The 21,318-nt window shown below is 54.3% G+C and overlaps 1 long non-coding RNA gene across 1 annotated transcript; it reads right to left on the reverse strand.

Annotated features, from left to right (window-relative positions):
- Positions 1-11,523: 11,523 nt before the first annotated feature.
- On the reverse strand, positions 11,524-17,537 carry LOC117797516. Its single transcript, XR_004622530.1, has 3 exons — positions 17,332-17,537; positions 13,339-13,412; positions 11,524-12,492 (listed from the first exon to the last, which is right to left on the reverse strand). It is a non-coding gene; the product is annotated as an uncharacterized LOC117797516 (long non-coding RNA).
- Positions 17,538-21,318: the final 3,781 nt, after the last annotated feature.

Raw genomic sequence — 21,318 nt, forward strand, 5'->3', positions numbered from 1 at the left:
TGAGCCCGTCTGCATGCGTCTGTCCCAGCTCCACTCTGGTTCTCACCTCCTTCCGAACCCACCACACCTGCAGCCCCATCCCCAAATCAACACCTGCACTCCTTTGCACCTGCCTCAAACCACCTTCACAGCGCCCCCTCTTGGCGTAAGCCTTGCTTGTGACTTGTGCTCTCTGCCGGTCAACATGTTCTGTCCATCTACAGCAGGCCTCATCCTTCTGGAAACTCTCCAACAAGCACACTTTCCTTCCTCCCACTTGGTCAACCCCAAAGTTACCCAGCATTAGAAATACGTGTAAGCAGAGCCAAGTTGGTTGTGAAGAAGGACAGACGCACCCGGGCACGCTCTCGCTCGCGCCCACGCACACGCCACCATCACCACTACCGTCCTCTGCAACCAAATGCATTGCCGAACCACTCGGCTGTCAACAGCTATTGGAATCATGACTGAAGAGGCCAAAATTGCGTGTGCACATCTCTTCTCTCCTTGCCACTCCGAGGCAGCAAGAGCCCTTAAAAACCGATTAGAACATCCTACCCTCCTACAGAGTAAATAAATGCTGGGCTCCGAGGAAGGAGTGGGGAAGGGAGGCTGGGAGGCACTGGGTGGGTTTTTCCCTTGTTACAGCCACCTCTTCACTCATCGGAGGCTGGCTCGGAGGGTTTAGAGGGAGGCAGCGCCGTAACTCACGAGATTAAAACATGCCCGCTTCTCCTCAGACATGTATTCTATATGAAAATGTGGTTTATGGGCATCAGGTCCACAAATCTAAAGCCCAAGCAATTCTACCTATGACCATCAGTCACGGAAGTTACACTCACTGAGAGTGAAAATTTACACGACCACTGTTAGCCCATAACCAGCGACGGTGCATCCCCCCCCTCCCCGGGAGCCAGGTCTCCCTGACAACAACTCTCTGCCCCGTTTTTACTGGCTGGTACCCAGACTCGTGGCAATGACTCTCAAATGTGAGTATTTATCATGAGACGCTCTCAAGGCCCATCTCTTCTACTTTGTAGAGAGGGGGCTAGATTAGGAATCAGCGAAAAGAGGTCAATTTCCATCTCTGCCACTTACACCACCCACGGGAAACTCGGCCATTCACCGCCTCCGTCCCAGGTCCCTCCTCTGCCTACCTCTGCCCTGACAACCTCATTTGCAACAGTTGTTACAAGAATTCTCTTAATGTAGCGTGACAGAGTGGCAAAGCCCTTGGGCTCTGGAGTCAGGCTCGTCTTTCAAGTCCTGACTCTGTCACTCACTCTGCAACCCTGGATGAGTGAGTCCACCTTTCTGTGCCTAAAGTTCCTCCTCCGTAAAATGACGATGGTGACAATACTCACAGCTCAATAAGTCACATCAGATTCGTTCATTCAACGAACATTTACCGAGCACTGTGTTAGTTTCCTGGGGCCGCTGTAACAAGGTACCAAGAATCGAGGGCCTGACGACAACAGAAATGCGCTGTCTCACGGTTCTGGAGGCCAGGAGTCCAAGATCAAGGTGTCTGAGGGTTGGTTCCTTCTGAGGGCCGTGAGGGAGAGTGTTCCTGGCCTCTCCTCTAGCTTCAGGCACTTTGCTGGCGGTCTTGGGTGCCCCTCGGCTTGTAGAGTCATCGCCCGGCTCTCCACCTTCACGTTCCCATCGTGTTCGCCCTGTGTGCATGTCTCTGTCTCAGTTTCCCCTTTCTGTAAGGACACTAGTCCTATTGGATGAGGGCCCACCCTCACAACTTCACTTTAACTCGATGACCTCTGTAAAGACCCTCCCTCCAAATAGAATCGCACTGCGGGGTACTGGGGTTTAGAACGTTGGCCCATCTTTTCTGGGGGACACAACTCAGCCCATAACAAGCACCTACTAAGGATCATGTACTTTGCAGGGCACCGAGGATACCAAACTTAATGGAATGCTGGTCATGCTTGAGGGAGCTCACATGTGAATGTGGGAAACAGACTTCCATGCATTAACTCACTAAGTATTGTAGCAGGGAAATATACAAAATATAAAGACAAAAGGAACAGGGGCAGTGGCACCAAAGGAGGGATTTCAAAAGGCTTCACATGTGTGCTGGGCCTTGAAGGATTAGCTGGGTTGACATGCCCCAAAGGGGTAACACCCGATCAGAGCCGCAGGAGTCTGAAAGCACATGGCGCTTTCTGGGAACACAAGTCCTTGATGTGGCTGTAGTGTCAGATGGAACTCAGAGAAAGATGAATCCGGAAACATTGTTAGGACCAGATTTCAAAGGGCCTTGATTTCCAGATTTAGGAGTTTTCATTTTATCCCCTGTGTACTTGTCTTAGGTCAAGGTCCTCAGAAGCAGACTCAGAGACAAGAATTCTTGTGAAAATGATTTATTAGGAGATGTTACTAGGAAGAGCTAGAAGGGGAGTAGGTCAAAAGCCAAGGCGAGGGTTCATACTAAGCAGAGTCCCCCCAAGGGCAACTTCAGCCCATTCCTGCAGTCACTGGTCCCAGGCTGCCCCCCAGGGCACTTTGGGCTGTCCACGCGCTCGTGGCACAAGTCAAGTGCCTCTGCCAGCCCGAGGGCAGGCCCTCCGTGGAGAGGCGCTGACTGTCAGGAGTGAAGGCATGCTGGGAGCCGATGTCCACACAAATGACCAAGATTGGAGGATGGGGCACCTCCAGTGTCTGCTACACGTACGGGAGTCATGCCAGTGTTTCAATCAGGGAGTTAAGTGATCCAATCTCTGTGTCGGAAACCTAACTGGTAATGGTATAAACACATGGAATGGTAGGGAAGCAGGCTGGTGGCAGGCTGGTGGCAAGGAAAGACCCAGAAAACCAGGCCAGTGGGCCAGGCAAGGAGCTACTGGGGACCTGAACAAGGCCTGGGAGGGGGCAGGGGAGAGACTGGACTAGATAGATGGTGAGAGAAACACTTACAACTAGGCTTTGAGAGGGATAAGGGACGTAAAGCAGGTCTACCGATGAGGGCAGAAGGACGGTTCTGGACATGCCGAATATCTACGGGATACTCAGCTCAAGGTGCCCAGTAGGCTGGAAGCAAGATGGGCCTTGACACCAGGAGAGAAGCTGCGTCCAGAGCTATACGTTCAGAAGGCAATGGTATGTAGACTGCAGATGACGGGAGGGGCCAGGCAGAAAAGGTAGAGTCTGGAGAAAGATCAAGAAGAGACCACAGGAGAGCGAGAAGACCTCTGAGACATGCATGAGGAAGGCAAGATGAAGAAAGAACCCTAAGATAGGTTCGGAACCAGAAGGGCGATGCAGCAGGAGGCGGGTGGGGGGGAAGAAGTGGTCAGCGGCGTTTTGGGATGCCTAGCTGTCAACGGAGGGTAAGGAATGAGCAGAAGTTGTTCAATTTCACTGTTGGTCAGCCGCGGGGGAGGCAAACATCACATCGTACTGGGGCTAAGAGGAAAGAGAAGCGATGGGGGTCACAGCATAAAGCACCACCACCAAAAGCCGGATCACACCAGCAGCATCAGCCTCACCCGGAGCCGGACTCAGAAATTCGGAGGGTGGAGTCCAGGAATCTGTTTGTAACAAGCCCCCCGCCCAGGGGGTTCTGATGCAAGAGAAGGTTTGAGACCCCTGGTGTATATACGACTTTCGAGAAGCTTGACCGTGAGCAGAAAGCAAGGCGGCAGCTACCTCCGGGGAAACCAGTGCCCAGGTAGGCTCTCGAGAGAACACACAGGTGGCCCATCAGCTCTGTAACTAACAGTGCCACCTGGATGGCAATCTTCGCCTGGATCCCTCACCGCATCCGGACAAGTAGAGCGGTGGCTGATTGTGGCACCGAACCTGCTCAGGAGAAACGATTCAACTCCTTATGTTTCTAGAGGCCGAGAAGTCAAGCTGCTAGGGGAGCTCAATTACTGTCGCTATCCCGGTGTGTCCGCAGACCCGCTGGGCTCAGTCGGGAGATTCTAGCTATCGGTGTCAGGAACGTGGTGGCTGACACTGGCGTCATCTCCCAAAGCTGGCTTGCCTTTTGCGGGTCTGGCCGTCGATGCTGACCGTGAGCCGGGACCTTGGCGGGCGCCGTCGTCAGGAACACATCTCCCACATGGCCTCCCCGTGTCGTCTAGGCCGTCTCACGGCACGATGCCTGGGCTCTAAGGATCGTATCCCCAGAGAGAACCAGGCAGAAGCTGGGCTGCCTCTTCTGCCCCAGCCTCGGAAGCCACATAACTTGACTTCTGCCATGCACGAGCCGTAGAAGACCAGCTCAAGTTCAAGAGGAGGGGACAAGGACTCCACCTTTGCGTGGGGGGCGAGGCAAGTTTCCAGAAAAGCATGTAGGGCGGGCAGAAAGTATTGTTTTAGCCATTTGTGCAAAATAGTCCGCCACAGGAAAATAAATCCTCGATGGTCAACCCCATTACGACCTTGCTCACTCTGGCAGGTAAGCTCCAGTCCGTGTCTAATTACCCATGACCAGGCTGATTCGTCATTGCAGTGACCTTCCTTCAGAGGAGGGGCATGGACCGTTGGAAGGCAAATCCTCGGAAGGCCTCTGTGGCCAGAAATCCCACCCCAGGTCCAGCCTGGAGGCTCTAGAAAAGCCCCACTGAGAGTCCCTTCCTCCTTCAACAGTTAACCCTGGGCAGGGTGTGGCCGCTGGAGGGACAAAAGGAATTGATCAGCAGCCAGAATTACATCACCCCCTCTCTTTGTTCATTTTTCATTACTGTGGTTCTTTTTCCTGTGTTTAATTTCCCTCCTTCCTCACTCTCCCCTAGGACCTCCCCCTGAGAGATGGGGTTGGGGGCTTTGATTGATTGGTGCTGAAAGCAAGGGAGGTTGCAAGTAGAGAGAGATCACCTTACCCCAGATAGTTTCCATGGCAACAGGGACAGGTTGGTGGGAGGGGCGGGCAGATAAGGGCCCCACTTTGGGGTTCAGTGCTTGGTGGAGGCGAAGGCTAGAGTGTTTACGGAAAAACAGCCTGTTCAGCTGGGTCAGGGAGTGGAAACATTATTCGAGACAGCTTTGAGGCTAACCTTCGCTGACCCCTCCCCCTTCCCTCTCCCCTCGTTCATTACCCAACAACCCCAGCAGTGGCATCTGCATGCCCGCCACCCCTCGTCCTGACTTGTAGCCCTTCCGGTCATTATTTCCTCCAAGAAAAGCTCTCTCCTTCTCCTTCTCCTCCTCCTTCTCTCTGCTCTCACTTCCTAACAACAAAGTCCAGTTCCCATCCCACTGGTTCTTGGATGAGGGAGAAAGCCCAGCTTCCTACCTGCAGCCTGGGTCGGGGGTGGTGTGGGCATGGGGGGGTGTCTCCTGGCCTGCCCCCCGCCCCCCACCTCCTACGATGGCCTTCACCTGGCATCGTTCCTTGGGGAGCCGGAGGTCACTGGGAAAGAGGCTGGGGGATCGCCACAGGCTGGTCATTAGCCCGGAATACACAGGAAGCCTCTGAAGGGTGGCCACCCAGGCACTGAGCGCCCTGTGGTGGGCCCTCTGCGGCCTAGCAGTTCAGCGCAGCCATCCCAGCCTGCTGCAGCCAGGGAAGGCCCAGCCGTTTCTCATGAAAGCCAAGAGTGGTTTTCGCCCCTTTGCTTCGAGGCTACTCCTCCTTCCCCAAGGGAGGATTCACAACTGATTCTCACCTCCCGTCACTGCCTTCTCTCCTCCATCTCTTCCCTCAGGGCGCTGATGGCGCCCCACACGTGAGGACTGCACCACACATGGGTGCTCTCCCCTCGGTGTCTTTAGCCCCCATCGGTTTCCTCCACTGTTCCTTCAGGAGCAACAGAATTCTCTCGGGCTGGCACACTCTACCGGGAATGCTCCTCCAGTTCCCTGAAGGAGGGTGTGGAGTGCAGAAAAGCAAAATGGTGGCTCTCCAGTCCGGGCTGGCGACCCAGGCGGCACCTTGGGCCTCAGTGGGCAGGCCCACTGACTCAGCCCTGGACTGGGGTCCAGAAGGGTGGGGTCCAGGGAACATTTCCCTCAGGATCTTAAGTCTTTTCTGTGCCTGGCACATAGAAGGGCTTAAAAATGCATGTTGTTCCTCAACAAGCTGAACACAAACTGTTGTGTGACCCAGCGATTCTGCTCCTAGGTGGATACCTCCAAAGAGCTGACAGCAGCGTTCTTCATAAGCGCCAAAATGTGGCAACAGCCCAAATGTCCACCATCGACGGATGAATGGGTAAATAAAATGTGGTCCATCCATACAATAGAATATTATTTAGCCATAAAAAGGAATGAAATTCTGACACAGGCCACAACATGGAGGAATCTTAAGAGCCCTGTTTCATGAAAGAAGGCAGACACAAAAGATCACACCTTGTCTCATTCCATCGATATGAAATGTCCGGAATTGACAAATCTATAGAGACAGAAAATAGATTAGCAGTTGCCAGGGGCGGGGCGGGGGGGGTGAGGTGATGGTGGTGGTGGGAAATGGGGAGTAACTGCTAATGGGTACAGGGTTTCCATTCAGGGCCATGGAAAAGTTCTGAAACTAGAGAGTGGTGATGGTTGCAGAACACTGAATGTGCTTATTGCCACTGAATTGTACGCTTTAAATGGTAAGGCTTCTGACACTTGTGTTCAGCCACAATCTGAAAAATGCTTGTGGCAATGATGCTATGCCCCTCAGCAGCCCAGGCCCCAGGGATCTGGAGCTCTCTGCATTTAAGGCGAATAACCTGTTGTCCCGGGCCACCGTGCCTGAGCACCGAAAGCCCCCTCCGTCCGGGCACAGCGGGGCTGCTCGCGGACTTTCTCTGCCCTGGAGTCCTGCCTCCTCCTGTCTGTGGGCGCTGGGGCAGTAGGCTTCTCTCGCCTGAGTCTCGGTTTCCTGCCCTGTGGGTGTGCTGCGGGATTCGATAGGATAAAAATAAGAACACTAATCGCAGCCAACAGCCACAGAGCACTTACTATGCTCCAGGCATTGTTCCCAGCCAGTGCTTCCAGCGCGCGCGTGAACCCCCTCCGGGTCAGCAGGTCCAGGATGAGGCCTGAGACTGCATCGCCATGAGCCCTGGGTGATGCAGGAGGTGCTGGTCCACGGGCCACACGCTTGGAGTACTCCGGGTTCCAAATTCTGTACAGATGTTAATGCATGCAATCCCCATTCCACCCGAGTGAGGGAACAACTCTTGTGTCCCCCTTCTACAGAGCCAGAGGAGAAAGGAGGTTCAGGGACCCCCAAGGTCACATAGCTAGCTGGGATCTGGCAGGTGGAGCCGGGATGGGAACTCAAGACCTTCTGTTCCCCAGCAGAGATAATGCAGGGAAAGGATTGTGCACGAGGCCTCCCGCGGGGTGACCTTTCACAAAATAGCAGGTATTGTCAGAAGCCACCTTGTCCTTGAGAAAACCAGTCATCTTTTCATATTCGTCACTAGCCCATGTGGTCTCTATTGTCCCTCCCGCTCTCATCTCTGCTACAGGCAAGGGACAGCCCTTCCAGGCAGGGGTGCAGAGCAGAGTCTTCCTTCTTTTGTCATTGCTTGTCAGGAAGTTGGGCAGGACTCCCGGGAGCCCCAGGGACGGGCTTCCCACCCCCTGTCCCAACTCTGAATCTTCACCTACATTACACACGGCAGGCGAGCGCAGACTCGCACCCTCTCATTCAACAGTAAGCCCTCTACCCTCCCGGGGGTCAGACAGGATGACTTCGCCATATCCGTCACCCCTGCTGTCCGATCCAGAGCCTGGCACAAGTGCTTAACAGACACCCAGAGTACCTGTTAGCCAGCTGTATCCCTCTCCAGCCTCACTTTCCCGCTCTGTAAAATGGAGGCATTCACATCTGCCTAAAATTCTAGCCCATGGAAGCACAAAATTCTATCCCAGGATATCCAACAATTGAAGGATAATCATTTCCCGCTGCACTGAGGAGGACTAGTGTGTGTTTGAAACTATGGGGCAGCAAATGAGAGAGAGAGAGAGAGAGAGAGAGAGAGAAGGCGGGAGGGAGAGGGACATCGGAAACAGAAACCTCTCTGTCCCCCATCTGGCACTTTTGTGATTTCCCGCAGCAGATGGCTCTAAGGGACGGGGAATCGAGAGGCAGGCTGCAGAGAGCAATTGAGTCCTCCTCCGTGTTCTGACCAGGGTGTGGGAGGGAGCCCACGAGGGCTCTGTGAGAAAAGGGGAGGACAGGCTTGATCTGGATCTTGATCGAAGTCCAAGAAAATATTTGGATTTACAGAATGGAGGAGATTTCCCAAACCGGAGAAATACCAGGAGCTGACAGCTGTCACCCCGTCCCCTGTAGGCCATGTTCAGTCTCCCGGACCGCTCTGGTCTGGGAGGGCGTGGGAGGCGCGGGGCCATCCCTGTTGGGGCTCCTTGCAGTGGGTCCGTGCCAGAGGAGGCCGTCCTGCAGTGGTCCCCTCCCGCCCAGGCAGCGCCAGAGCCCCTGCAGCCTTTCCAGCCCTCGCTTACTCCCCCCTTCAGCCCAGGCCCTCCACAGGGACAGCTTCCAGAGGTCTCCCTGAATCCATATGTGGGTTTTGGCTCTTCCTGTTTTTGGCTCCGCTCGGCGGCGGGGGATTTGAGGGGCGGTTGTGTGATTTGTACAGCTGTCATTAGGGTAATTGCATGATATTTTCCCAAATTTCTCCTGCAGCTTCGGGCTGGGTTTCCAAACTTCCTGCTCTAACAGGGGCTCTGGTGAGAGGGGGCTGGCTCTGAGCCTTCCCAGCAGCTGCCGATGGCGCCCAGGGGCAGCCCTCCCCACAAGTCCCCATGGGACCAGGCACCAGGCCATTGCTAATTGCACCCAGTGTCACCTCCCCCTCTCAAAATGGAAACAGATACAAATCGACCTGGGCCTTTTCTGAAACAGCAAAGAGGCCATCTCCCAATGGCAGGATTTGGGAAGTTCCCTCACTGTCCTCCAAGGACGATGACAGACCCGAACCCCACATCCTGTTTCTCAGCAGCTTATCAACTCAGCCTTGATTAAGGGTCCCGAGCGGGTGGAGACCAGTGCCCAGCTAGCCGGCGTTGAAAGAAAGTGGGGAGTTGTGTGCACCTGGCCCAGGTGGGGAATCCGAGCACTTGGATTACCTCCTTCCCTTCTCAAGTGACGCACTCACCTGCCTCCCACTCGGCCTGACAGGTTGATACTCTGGATTGGCTCCTCCAGCCTTCCCGAACACACACACACACACACACACGCACACACACACTGTGAGAGGGAAAGCAGCCCTGTTTCTCTGCTAGTGTGTGGGAACTGGGGGTGAAAAGAAGCGGGCCCATAGCGCCACACCCTTCCAGAAAGGGAAAGAGCGCTGGGGATGAGATTCCCCAGACCTGGCTTCCTGGATCCCCCAGGAAAGATTCTGTGCTGTGGGGCCTCTGAGGCTGGAACAGCCAGGGAGAGCCCCGGGCATCTCTGCTGGCTTTAGGCCCCGGGGCTCATGTTCCTTCTGACCTGCCGGCTGGGGAGGGGGACACACCGCGGAGAACGTCGTCACTTAGAATTGCGTCTGCTCCAACACGATGCCTCCGAGTAATGTGATTTATATTTCATGCACAATTGAAGCAGCTAATGGTGTAATTCTCCAAGGGGGAAACAAGTTGTTATAGTGTTAATTACATTGCAGGCGTGTTCCCTCTCCTTTGCCCCCCAAGTGCTCCAAGGGAAGATATCAGGTAGCAACTCAATGGGTGTCCAAGACAGTGGCTTTGACGGCCTCCACTGATGTCAGGGCTGGTTGGTGGCGGGAAGGCCAAGGGTGTCTTCTTCCCTGCCAGGTGCAGGAGGGGGCTCGGGGGACCAGACGTGGCTTAAACTGCCTGGTGGTCTGGGTTTCCTTGTCCAGCCTGAGAGTGGAATCTTGCCGGGCTGGGGTCCTTCTTTCTGTTCATGGGGACACTGCTGGGGAGGGGAAAGTACAGATGATCCGTTTGGGAAAGGAGGGAAGACACAACAAAATAAACAAATCCAGCCTCGACGTTGGCAGAGGACACCGTAGAGTGTGGTTGTTGAGCACGTGGCCTCCAAGGGCGGACCGCAGGGATCTGAATCCCAGCTGTCCCTTGCAAGCTGGGAAAGCCCCAGGGAGGTTGCTTGACCTCCGTGTGCCTCAGTGTTCTCAACTGGAGAATGGGGATAATAAATCACCAGCCTCATAGGGTTGCAGTGATGATTCAATGTGTCCATATGTATGTGGTAGGCCGAGCATCGGCACGAAGCCTGCTCTCGGTGGATGGAAGTTATGAGGGCAGTAGGGAGTAAATGGAGTTAAACTGTTAGAAGGTTCTGTTAGTTTCTGCGAAGTAGTCAAAGTACGTATTTTTTCTATGTCCATGGAAGCTAAATCTACTGAAAAAGAGCAAATGTCTTGCTTTAAAAAAAAAAAGAGAAATGTAGATTTGAGGAATTACAGAACCATACGATTGAAGATGATTCCTAGAAAAAAAAATTAAGTCGACTGTTAAAGAGGTGGTTTTTTAATTACTGGCAAAAGAGAGAAAGGCAGGGGCAGACGAAGGGAGGGAAGGCCACTGAGACCCAGCATGGATTCACTATATACAAGTAAGGCCGAACTTGCTCTACACCTTTTTATAGATAAATCAGAGTAAGTCACCCAGTAGATCAGAGAAAAGTAATACACACAATGATTCTTAATTCATGCAAAGCATTTTATAAAATCTCACAGCTTATCCTTATGGAAACTATGGACAAAGTGGGCTGGCTCCTAGTACAGTTTGCTGAATTGTAGCTGATTGAATGACCATATGTCCATGTGTATTCGAATCCCACTTTTGGTACCCGTTCCTGTATCGTTCAGGGTAACTATAACCCAAATCTCACTGGCTCAAGCAACAAAATTGCTTGTTCACATCAGAGCACAATGTAATCAGCAGGAGGGGCTTTGCCCCCCACCCCCCTTCCCCGCACCAGAGTCATCTGCACACAAGGACCCTTCTGCCTTACCATGCTACCATCTTTAATTTCTGGCCTCCAAGTCTTCCGGGGAAGGGGAAGACAGGAGGGTCTCATATGGGAGATTTTTGCAAGCCAGGACCAGAAATGGTATGTCTCATCTCCACCCACATTCCATTGGCCAGAATTCAGTCACAGGGACCATCTGACAGCAAGGGGCTGGGACATGGGGTGTAGCCCCGTGGCCCGGAAGGAGAAGACAAGATGGGCGAGGGTGAGTGCTGGCAGTGGGCTCCGCAACTGTGGCTATGCACTGATGCCGGTCTTCAGGAAGGCCTCTGGTGGCAAGCCAAACTCCGTCTCTTGCCCTGCCCTACGCAACGTTACTTTTTTCAGTGACTTGGGTGAAGACATAGAAGGGGCCTTATTACTCTTTTGCATGCAACCCCTTCAGGTGACCTTATGTAAAGGCAGCTCGCCGGGGGTGTCCGGGAAGAGAGAGCCACGTGGCCAGATCTCCCGCTGACTGGATTATTGCGGGAACGGAAGCACTCGACACATGTGTAGGGCTGGGTTATCACATAGACCATCTCGTCTCGCACAGGCAGCGGGGGTTCTCGGATCTCCACTTGATGCCATCTTGTACATGACTCGACCACTCTCCCGGGCTCCCCTCTCTCTGCAGGTGCCTCTCCTTCCTCTCCCACCCCTCCCCCCACACCGGGCGAACAATTCTTCAGCCCACTTTAATACTCCAGCACATCTAATTTGTTCGGGGAAGGCTTGTGATCCTCACTTACTCAGAGGGTGAGCTTTTCACGCCAGATCTCCTTTTGGCATTTGGGCAGTTCAGGACTTGGCTGAGTCTGAACAGGAAATTGGGCTTGTTTAGCAAGTTTCCAGGTAAAACAAAGCTGGAAATAAAAGCTATTATGATGGATGAAAAACTAAGCCTCGAAAAGATTTCACTGGACTGGAGTGAGGAGCCGAAGTCAAGAAAATGAAACTCTATCTGTCAGGGACCCAGCGGGAGCAAATCACACACTCAGAAGGTTTAATTGAAGACGGCGTCACTGAGGGGCAACTTACAGAGGTGGAGGCAGGGCTAAGGGAGCTCATATGGAATGGTGGTGACACACCCAGGGGCTCTCGAGAACAGGATGCTGGGGCCACTCCTAGGCATGTGCCATAGGCTGCGTGTCGGTGGCCCCCCCCCAAAAGGCATACACTGATGCGTGATATTAGGAGGCAGGGCTTTCGGGAGGCAATCGATCAGGCCAATGAGAGTGGAACGCTCGTGAATGGGGTTAGTGTCCTGATAAAAAGACACAAGAGAGCTGGCTCTCTCACGCTGTGCTCTCCGCCGTGTGAGGATGCGAGAAGACAGCCATCTGCAGACCAGGAAGCAGGCCTCATCAGACACCAGATCTGCCAGCACCTTGACCTTGGACTTCCCAGCCTCCACCGTGAGAAATAAATGCCTGCTGTGTAACCAGCCCAAATCGACTAAGACAGCCTCAAAGGGCAAGGGGAATGAACAGTTTGCCACAATTCAGCATGGCAACCGTGGAGGAAGGGCCACAAGACACGAGCTGTGGCTATCGGTAGAAAAACGCAGCCACTGCCAAAAGTGTGACCTGGAAGAGAAACGTGGGGGGTGCGATAAATACCCAAACTTACCCACTCCCTCACTCTAAACTCTCACGGGTGCCTCCAATTGGCCACAACCAACAGGGAGCCAGAGGACCAGGGGGCCCAGCAACGCTGTCGATAGAGGTCAGCCTCATGAGAAAACAGAACAGAGCAAAGATCAAAGAATGGACATGGAGGGGGGAAGGAGAATAACTAGCACAAAGAGGAACAGAAATGTATGTAAAATCTTACACTCAGTTTAGAATGTCAGTTGCATAAAAATGTTACGGGATATATTTCAATGTGAAGTGACACAGATTTCATGTGAAAAAGTTTCAGAAGTGTGACTAGCTCTGGGTTCTGTGGAAAACAACTGTGGATGCGTTAATAGGAGCAGGGGGTCTCATTCAAGGGAGGTTATGATGCCTGTGCCCACTGCTTTCTGCCTTGATTACATCACTTGAGGTTCTGACCTAGGCTGAGTCTCACACTTTAGGGGGGACATTGACAAACCTGTATTCAGAGAGGCAACCAACATTCTGAGGGGTGTGAAAACCAAGTCTACTGAGGAAAGGCTGAAAAGGATAGCAAGCAACACTTTGGCTAGACAAGTTGCCTTAGGGGAAAGACTATGACTTTCTCCAAGTATTGGAAGGGGAGACAGGGGGACTCCCTTTCGGGACATGACCTCCAACCCCTCAATGCCCCTAAATTGTATGGTACCCCTTCTACGTGCTCCCACAGCACACTGTGATTTGTCACAGACTTTCCCCACCCACATTGTCCATTCGCTTGTCTGTCTTTCCTAACTGGGGACAGCTACTTCTTCATCACTATACCCCAGTACCTACTGCTTGTGCTCCTGGCTGGTGCTCAGAGTCTTTGTTCCATGAATGAAGTGTTCCAGCAGGACCCAGACGATCCCCTGCAAGAATGTGGAGAAGGGAATGCATGTGGGGGACGGCAATGGGGAGGATCCTTTCCAGGATGAAAGTTCACAACTGTAGACACGCAAGTCTGGACAGTAACGCGCTTTCTCAAAACCTCAGCTTTCTCACTGTCGCTCAGGGTGCTTTGAAGACTCCAGGGACTAGTGTGTTTGTAAAGAGCTCAGAACATAGCAGGTATTCTGAAAACAGCTGTTGTTGTTATTGTTCTTTGAACAACTCAGGCTGATGTTACTGTCTTAGAACAGATTCCCCAGAAGCAGAGCCTGAGACGAGGGTCCGGGTCAGGTGCCTTCTTAGTAAATGTTCTCAGTAAAACCCAGGAGGGGGTAGGGAAGTGGGACGAGGGACTAGAGAAGGAGCTGAACAAAGGTGTGATGTCAGGTAAAGTCCCCTGGAGGGTAACTTTGGGGACAGGAGGGGTCACACCTCATCCCCGCCAGGAGCGTGGGAGCCAGAGGACTTACCCCACCCTCACACACACCCATCAGTTCCTGGGCAAGGGATGGTCCAGGGAGTTGTAGATTCCCTGGCACTTTTGCTTTCCTTCTCCCCAGGGGCCCTAGAGAAGCTGCTGGGAGCAGATTGGGCTCGTGTGGGGCCATTCTCCCTGAGCTGATTTTTCTGAAGCCATTTCTTTCTTTTTTTCATCCTAAGTGCGTGAGGGGATGATACGTCTGGAGCCAGTCCCATCCTCTCTTCTCTGTCTCCGTGTGACACATTCCTCTGGACCCTGGGGCAGTGTTGTGGTCCTGGGAGCAAACAGGGAGTCATCAGGACACTGACACCCCCACTTTGTCAGTTGGCTAAGGTTCTTTAAAATGGTTTCTGAATTTAGGAGGTTACATGGCTTTCGCTCTGGAGCCCCCTACCTGTAAAGGTGGGAGGGGGGAAAGGCCCCACATGCCCAGAATTCAGGTGCCCTACATCCCAGGGGACATTGATCGAGAACCTAGAGCTGAAGGTTGTGTGTTACGGACTAAACGTGTGTCCCCAGGATTCGTGTGTTGAAGCCTTAACCCCAACATGATAGTATTCGGAGATGGGGCCTTGGGGACGTCATTAGATTTAGATGAGGTCATGAGGGTGGGGCCCCCATGATGGGATTAGTGCCCTGATAAGAAGAGACACTGGAGTTCTCTCTCCCCATCCTGTGAGGACACAGGGAGAAGGTGGCCATCTGCAAGCCAGGATCGGCCCTCACCAGACACCGAGTCTGCCAGCACCTTGATCTTGGACTTCTAGCCCCCAGAACCGTGAGAAATACATCTCTGTTGTATAAGCCCCCCAGCATGTGGCATTTTGTTACCAGCCCAACTAGGGCTAGTTCTAGCTCACGGTGCTGGGCCCCACCCCCCAGAGCATCCGGCAAGGTCCCGGGTGGTGCCGATGCCATTGTCCCCAGGAAAGACAGTCTGAGGCTCTGTGAGGCCAGGATGGCTGGAGCTCCCTTGGGTGAGGGGTCGCGCCCGCCCGAGGTGGAGGATGAGTCTGAAGATGTCCACAGGGACCAGATCGTGCAGTGCGACTCCCCTGCATTTGGCGTTTAGTCCAAGAGTGATGGGAAGCCATCGGAGGTTTCCAAGCACGTCTGTGCTACGACCGTATTTGCATGGCCCTGGCTGCTTTGCAAAGAAGGGGTATGAGCGGGCACCAGGAGGCCAGTCACACAGCCCCAGGCTTACACATGCCCTGATGACTTTGTCGTCCACCGCCTAGTTCTGCCAGCAAGCAAGTTGACTATGTCCCACATCCTTACCCTTTGCCTGCTGAGGCAAGAGCTTTTGTGGCCGTGGTTGGCTAGAGAATGCAGGTTTCTCCCAGGGGCCGGGCTTACAGAGAAGGCATGGCCTCTCTCCTCGAAGGGTCTCGTGCTGTGTTGTGCCATTTGGCATTTGTCCCATAAAGTAGCAAATTTAAGCCCAGAGGCTGTGAAATGTGGGCTTTTGAAAACATGAAAACCACTGCAAAAAATCAGTACAAGTTGACATTCAGAGCTCATTGCTAAAAATGGAGTGTTTGGGGAGGGATGAAAGTCGGTGTTTCTAATGCTAGGGGAGGGGGATCGCGTCCCTGTGCTCCGGACCACGTGCTGGAGGGTATCAGGCATAGCATGATGGTTATGGAGGGGAGCTCCAGAGCCAGTGTTCCTGGGTTCAAATCCAGGCTCTACCACTTACTCACAGGGTGCTCTGGGGAAACCACCTGTCTCTGCCTCGGGTTTTCCCATCTGTAAAACTGGGGGTTAGTAATAGTAACTGTTTCCTAGGGCTGTTACGGGGATCTGTCGAGCTGATAAACATAAGGCATAGATTCATGCCTGATGCATGTAAGCATTCAGTGAGTGCACTACCATCACCATCCACGATCAGCACATCCATAGGAATCTGGGGAGGCGCCGAAGGTGTGAGTCTAGCAGACAGTGGCATGCTTAGCCCAGTGCCCTTGGGATGCCTTTCTATTGCTTCTGTGTCCTCCCACCCTGGAGCAAGCTTTTGGTGGCCTGCACCTGCAGCGGCTCTTCCAAGGACTGCCCTCAGGCTGCTGGGCTTCTGCCTGTAAGTGTGAGAACCAAAATGCCTGGGACTTCACATCCCCCCTCCCGTGCCCCCCACAGCCATTGACAAACCACTGTTCCATGGTTCCTGACCTGGGGTGGGACAACTCGGGGACCTAACTTGCCCTCCATGGTTCCCCTGTACAACCAGGGGAAAGTACAAGGACTTTGCCTGAGGTCACGTCTTTGCTTGCCTCCCCTCCTTCCTGGTCCTGTCCCCACCCCCCTTCCCAGTCTCCAGGGCCCTTCTTCATACATTTCTTACGCATGAATCCTCATTTCATGGTTTGTTGGGAGAGGGCGGGGTTGTGTGTAACCTCACCCCAAACAGTCAGCTTTTTAGAAGGGGAACCAGTATGAGAATTCTGGACCTTCCAAATCTGGATCAAGGGGGTCATAACTGCATTGTGTGGGTAGACACCAGTGCCCTCAAGTCAAATAACTGAAGGAGGCAGGAGGAAAGGAGCCAGTCTCCGCAGCAGAGAAGTGGTCAGGGCAGCTCCGGGAGGCCTCGCTTCTGGGCTGGGCTCATACGTGTGCCTGTCTCCAACCCGCTCAGAGAGCTCACGCCTCACTGCTGGGCTGGGAGGGCTGGAGGGGGGCGGGGGGACAGGAGGCAGGTGGGTCTGAGGGAGCTGCTGTGAAAAAGAGAATACAGTGCTGGGCTGGCTGGTTCCACAGTCTGCTCGGGACACACTCTCAGGCTGTGCACTGCCACAGGGTCCGGGACAGAGATGGAGACAAAGAGAGAGAGACAGAGAAATTGAGGAAAAGAAAGAGAGACAGGCAAGGAGACTCACAGAGAGGCAGAGAGACAGAGAGATGGTGAGAGAGACAGGGAAAGACAGACAAGGACAGAGAGACAAGAGAGGGAAAGAGAGATAAGAGAGGGAAAGTGAGACAGCAAGAGAAAGACGAAAGGATTGGAAATGGAGAGAGAGACAGGAAGTAGGAGACACAGAGAGATAGAGATGGAGAGACACACAGAGGCCAAGCAATTTGAGGGCACATGGATGGAAGCTGAAACACACAGGGACAAAGGGAGGAACCGACAGAAAAGGGGAGGAACAGACAGAAAAGCAGACAGAAAAGGGGAGCCAGCTGCCAAGGAGATTAGCAGAAGGCCGTAGAAGAATGCCCAGAAATGCTCCCAGGGGCCCAGGGGGGGAGCAAACAGTCCCAGGGCCGGGTGTGGTGACTTCCCCAGCCCCTCTGGCCAAGGAAGGGACAAGACGACACGGTTGTGGCTCACTTTGAATCAAAGGGAAGGGTCCCAATGTCCAAGAACATCCCTCAGGGCCCTGAGGACTGACCCCCACCAGGGGCTCAAGGGTACCCACCATCAGTGCCAGAGCAGTCTCGCTCTGAGCAGAACCCTCCTTAGCACTGGGGTGAGTGGCGGAGAGAGGCCAGTGGGCCGGCACGTTGTCAGGGAGCTTGTTTTCCCAGGAGCCGTCCCCGTTCAGATGTGCCGTGAGCAATTGCCACTCTGTGCGCCTTCCCCTGGCAAATTATTCTGCTGGAGTTTCTTCCAGCATTCGGAGCCGTGCTGCTGTAAATGCCAGAAATCATGTACATTAAGCCCAGAGTGACGGCAGGCTTATGGATGGATTTACCTTCAAACAGAGGCCGCCGAGGCGCCCGGCGTGGGGGGCAGCACTTTATGGATGTCGCTCTCCGCTTGCCGAGGCCTTAAGCGGTCAAGTTGGCCACGTAATCAATTTCTCATGTAGGCCTGGCTGTGGGCCACAAGGTCCCAGGCAGGGATTTGGGAGGCAGCCCCTCTACCCACATCCCCCCTCCCTGAAACCTTGGCCTCTCCTCAGAGGGGGATGGGTTTCCACCTGCCCCGGGTGCTGGTGGCAGGGGACCACACCGGGAGGGTAACATCAAGCCAACTTGGGCAAATGCCACATTCCAGGGCCCGCCGTCCCTCCTCGGAGCCCTCTCCCCAGTGCCCCTTGCAAGGGTGGCCGCCATTGTCAATGCCAACTCCCCATGCTGGGCCCGGCCCCCATTCGTTCCCCTCCCCTGCTCCAGATCTGGGTCTGGGCTCTTCACAGGACAGTCTGAGCTCAGCCACTCTCGCTCCCTGATCCACTGCTCGGCCTCTCTAATCTGTGAGGCTTGGGTCACCTGTTTTGCCCCCATGTCACTCAGCTTGTCCAGCCTTCTGGGACCCCTCCCCTCACTGCCTTCCTTCAGCCCTGCCGTCCCAGGGCTCCTGCTCTAGGCGAATCTCCATTCAGCACCCAGCTAGCATTGCTGGGCAGTCCCGTCGGGCAGCCAGCTGGTGGGGGTTAATTACTGGGGACGCAGTCTGGGTCAAGAGGCCCCCTGTAGGGCTCTCACCCTGTCTTAGAGCCCCTGCCATACTCCATCTGTGGCAGATTGTATTTTCCAAGGATGGGTCTTCTTGGAGACTTGGACACGCCTTCTGTGGAGAGGAGAGGTCTGTGTTCCCTCACCTTAAACCTGACCACGGTGGAGATGACCCTGCATGACTTCTGAGACTAGGTCATAAGAGACGACGTGGCTTCTGCTGAGCTCAGCAGGACACTTGGGCCTGGAGCACCGAGCCACATGCCTCGCTAGCCTGAGGCTGCCGTGCTAGATGGAAGGCCAAACCAGCCTGTGCTAAATGACCACACGGAGAGGCCCCGAGACTGTGGACAAAGAGAGAAATGACTGGCCAGCCCCCCATCCCCGCGTCAGTCCCCTTCCGGCTGCAGCCACATCCGAGGCCCCAGGCACAACCACCCAGCTGAGCCCTTCCTGAAGTCTTGACCCCCCAGAAACCATCGGAGATCCTAAAATAGCTGGTTTTTCTTGCAGCCCACTAAGCTTCTGTGTCCACAAAACCGGTTTTCCAAGGTCGAGGAGTCTAAATACAATACAAATAGAAGACATACAGTAATTACCAAGACAAGACTAGATGATCCAATCTTTCTTTGATCTTCAAAAGGCCTTCAGAGAGCTGCAAAGCCCCGTGTGGGAAGTGCCCACCCTCCCTGCCCATGGCCTGGGGCTGGGAGGGGCGTCTCCATCGCCACGACTCCCAGACCCTACCTGGGTTTATCCACAGGCCCGCAACCTGGACAGCACGTGTGACCAGAATTGCTTGGCCACGTCACCCCTGGGAAGTAATGAACAAGCAAATGACATAAAGGCCAGATCCTTCTCGAAAGCAATGCCGATGGTCCACATGGATTCAGCTCAGCATTTCTAGATGTTCTCTCTCATGCCAAGAACTTTGTCCTCTACCAACTGCAAGGCTTTTTGGTAACTGGTAATCTGGGACATGAGGTGCTTTTATTTTTTTTTAAGCATGCGGAGATTTCCCCAGGGTCTGGTGCTCTGTAATGCAGCCTTTCCAGAACTCCACTCCTACCTGGGGCTTAGCTTTCCGTTTTTCTTCTGCAAGGCAATTACAAACCCTGTCTGTAGTCCAGTAGCTATGATGAGGGCTGCCACTTCCTGCATAAATCACCCGAAGCAAATGGCTTAGCCTCTCGGTGCCTCGGTTTGCCCGTCTGTAAAGTGGGCAAGATAGGGGGACTTGCCTCACCAGGCACTGTCGGGGTTTCATGAGTTCATATTCAGAACAGGACCTGCACGGAGCAAGGGCTATAGTATTCTAAGTGTGGTTGCTGGTGGCGTCTGGGAGTGGTAGATGACTGGCACGCGCTGATTCTGTTCAATTCATCTGCAGTGACGTAACTGTCAGGTGAGAAATTTCGCATCGCTCACGCTATTCCCCCTCCTGGGCTTCAGGGGCTCCCCCTCACCCGTGTGAGTACACACACACGCAAGCACGTACATGCACCGACCCGCACTCAGTCAGCAGGGCTGGCTTGCACAGGCCGCACCGTGGTCCCTGCCTCTGCAGGCACAGCGCGTGCGTACAAGACGGCGGTGGAGCACCTGCGGGAACTGGGTCCTGCCTGGCTCGGAGGCAGCCTCCAGAGAAGCGGGGCAGAGGCTGCCCCTGGAGGTCGAGCCCCCCTGAAGTCTTGCGGGGTGGGGATGGGGGTTGGAGGCCATCCCCGTGGGTCGCTGCCACTTCTCTCCTGATGGGAAGCGCAAAGCCCCCCCCCCGGGCTGTTGTGACTGCTGCAGGCCTTCTGTACCCAGTGTCCAAGGGGGCGACACGCTGCCTGTGGGGCAGAGGGGCAGCGAACAGATTGAGCTGTGGTGATGAAAGACAGCCGGGCCTTTCCCTCTAGAAGCAAGGGAGCCCCCACTGGGATGCCTGTCTCGTGGCAGATCTGACCCCAAGGTGGTTCTGCTCTGCGGGACCAAGGCTTTCCCCGGAGAGAGAATCCAGCCGAGCCGAGCCGTGTTGTCTACAGGCAGAGGAAGAGGCCCGGCCTCTCACCTTGGAGGACTGGGGGGGGGGGCTGTGCCAGCCCCTGGCCACTTTTGCAAAAAAGGGCTGAATGTCACAAAAGGGAAACGTTTCAGAAATAAAGGAATCGATCTCATTTTGAGGGTACGTTGAGCAAAAGGAAAACAAACCCCCCAGGACGGAAGGATCTGGCTTCCGGTTCTGCAGCCAGTTGAGGAGTATTTATAGAGTGACAGCTTCACGGGAGGCACTGCAATGGGCTTGGGGCCCTTGTCCCCAACGGAGTTCAAGGTCTTTCCCCTTCCCGTAGGCAACTGATTGGAAAGCGACTGTTTCGGAAGCCGTGCCTCACAGCCCTCCGACTCCAGGGAACAAAAGCACATAAGGGCCCTGGCCGCCCAGCTCTGAAATCGAGCCAGCACTCGGGCCAAGGCTGCCTTCCCACCCACTGCCCCAGCCACTGACCCAGAGACGCTTGGTGCTAAAGTGGCCATGTTCCTGCGAGAAATGGGACTCCTCTGACGGCTGACTGGTTTGAGGACAGTCTGCCGGCCTTGTGGAACCTTCCAGAGACTTCAGGACAGTCCAGGCTGCTCCCGCCCACCTCCCTGCCCTCTGTCTCTCTCTCTCGGGTCAGAGGGCATCACTGACTCTCAGCGGCTCTCCCAGCCTTGCCCAGCTCCTCCCTGTTTCTCTCACAGAAATGTCCCCCAGTAAAATCCTTGCACATGTAATCCTCTTCTGGCATCTGCTTTCTTGGAGGACCTAGACTACTCCAGAAGCATGGTCATGTCCTCCTCCTCCTCCCTCGGCACAGCCTTCCCAGATGGACCACCCTGAGTCTAGCCAATATGGACCCCTTGCAGAGCCCCAAATTCGCCCATTCCTTAGGAGTCTCTTTTTATGGCATCTCCCTGGTAGACCCTAAGTTCTGTAAGCACCTACAACATCCTTAAGGCTCCTCACTTCAGTGGCTCTC

The sequence above is a fragment of the Ailuropoda melanoleuca genome, chromosome X (assembly GCF_002007445.2).
Source record: "Ailuropoda melanoleuca isolate Jingjing chromosome X, ASM200744v2, whole genome shotgun sequence".
Lineage (NCBI taxonomy): Eukaryota > Metazoa > Chordata > Mammalia > Carnivora > Ursidae > Ailuropoda > Ailuropoda melanoleuca.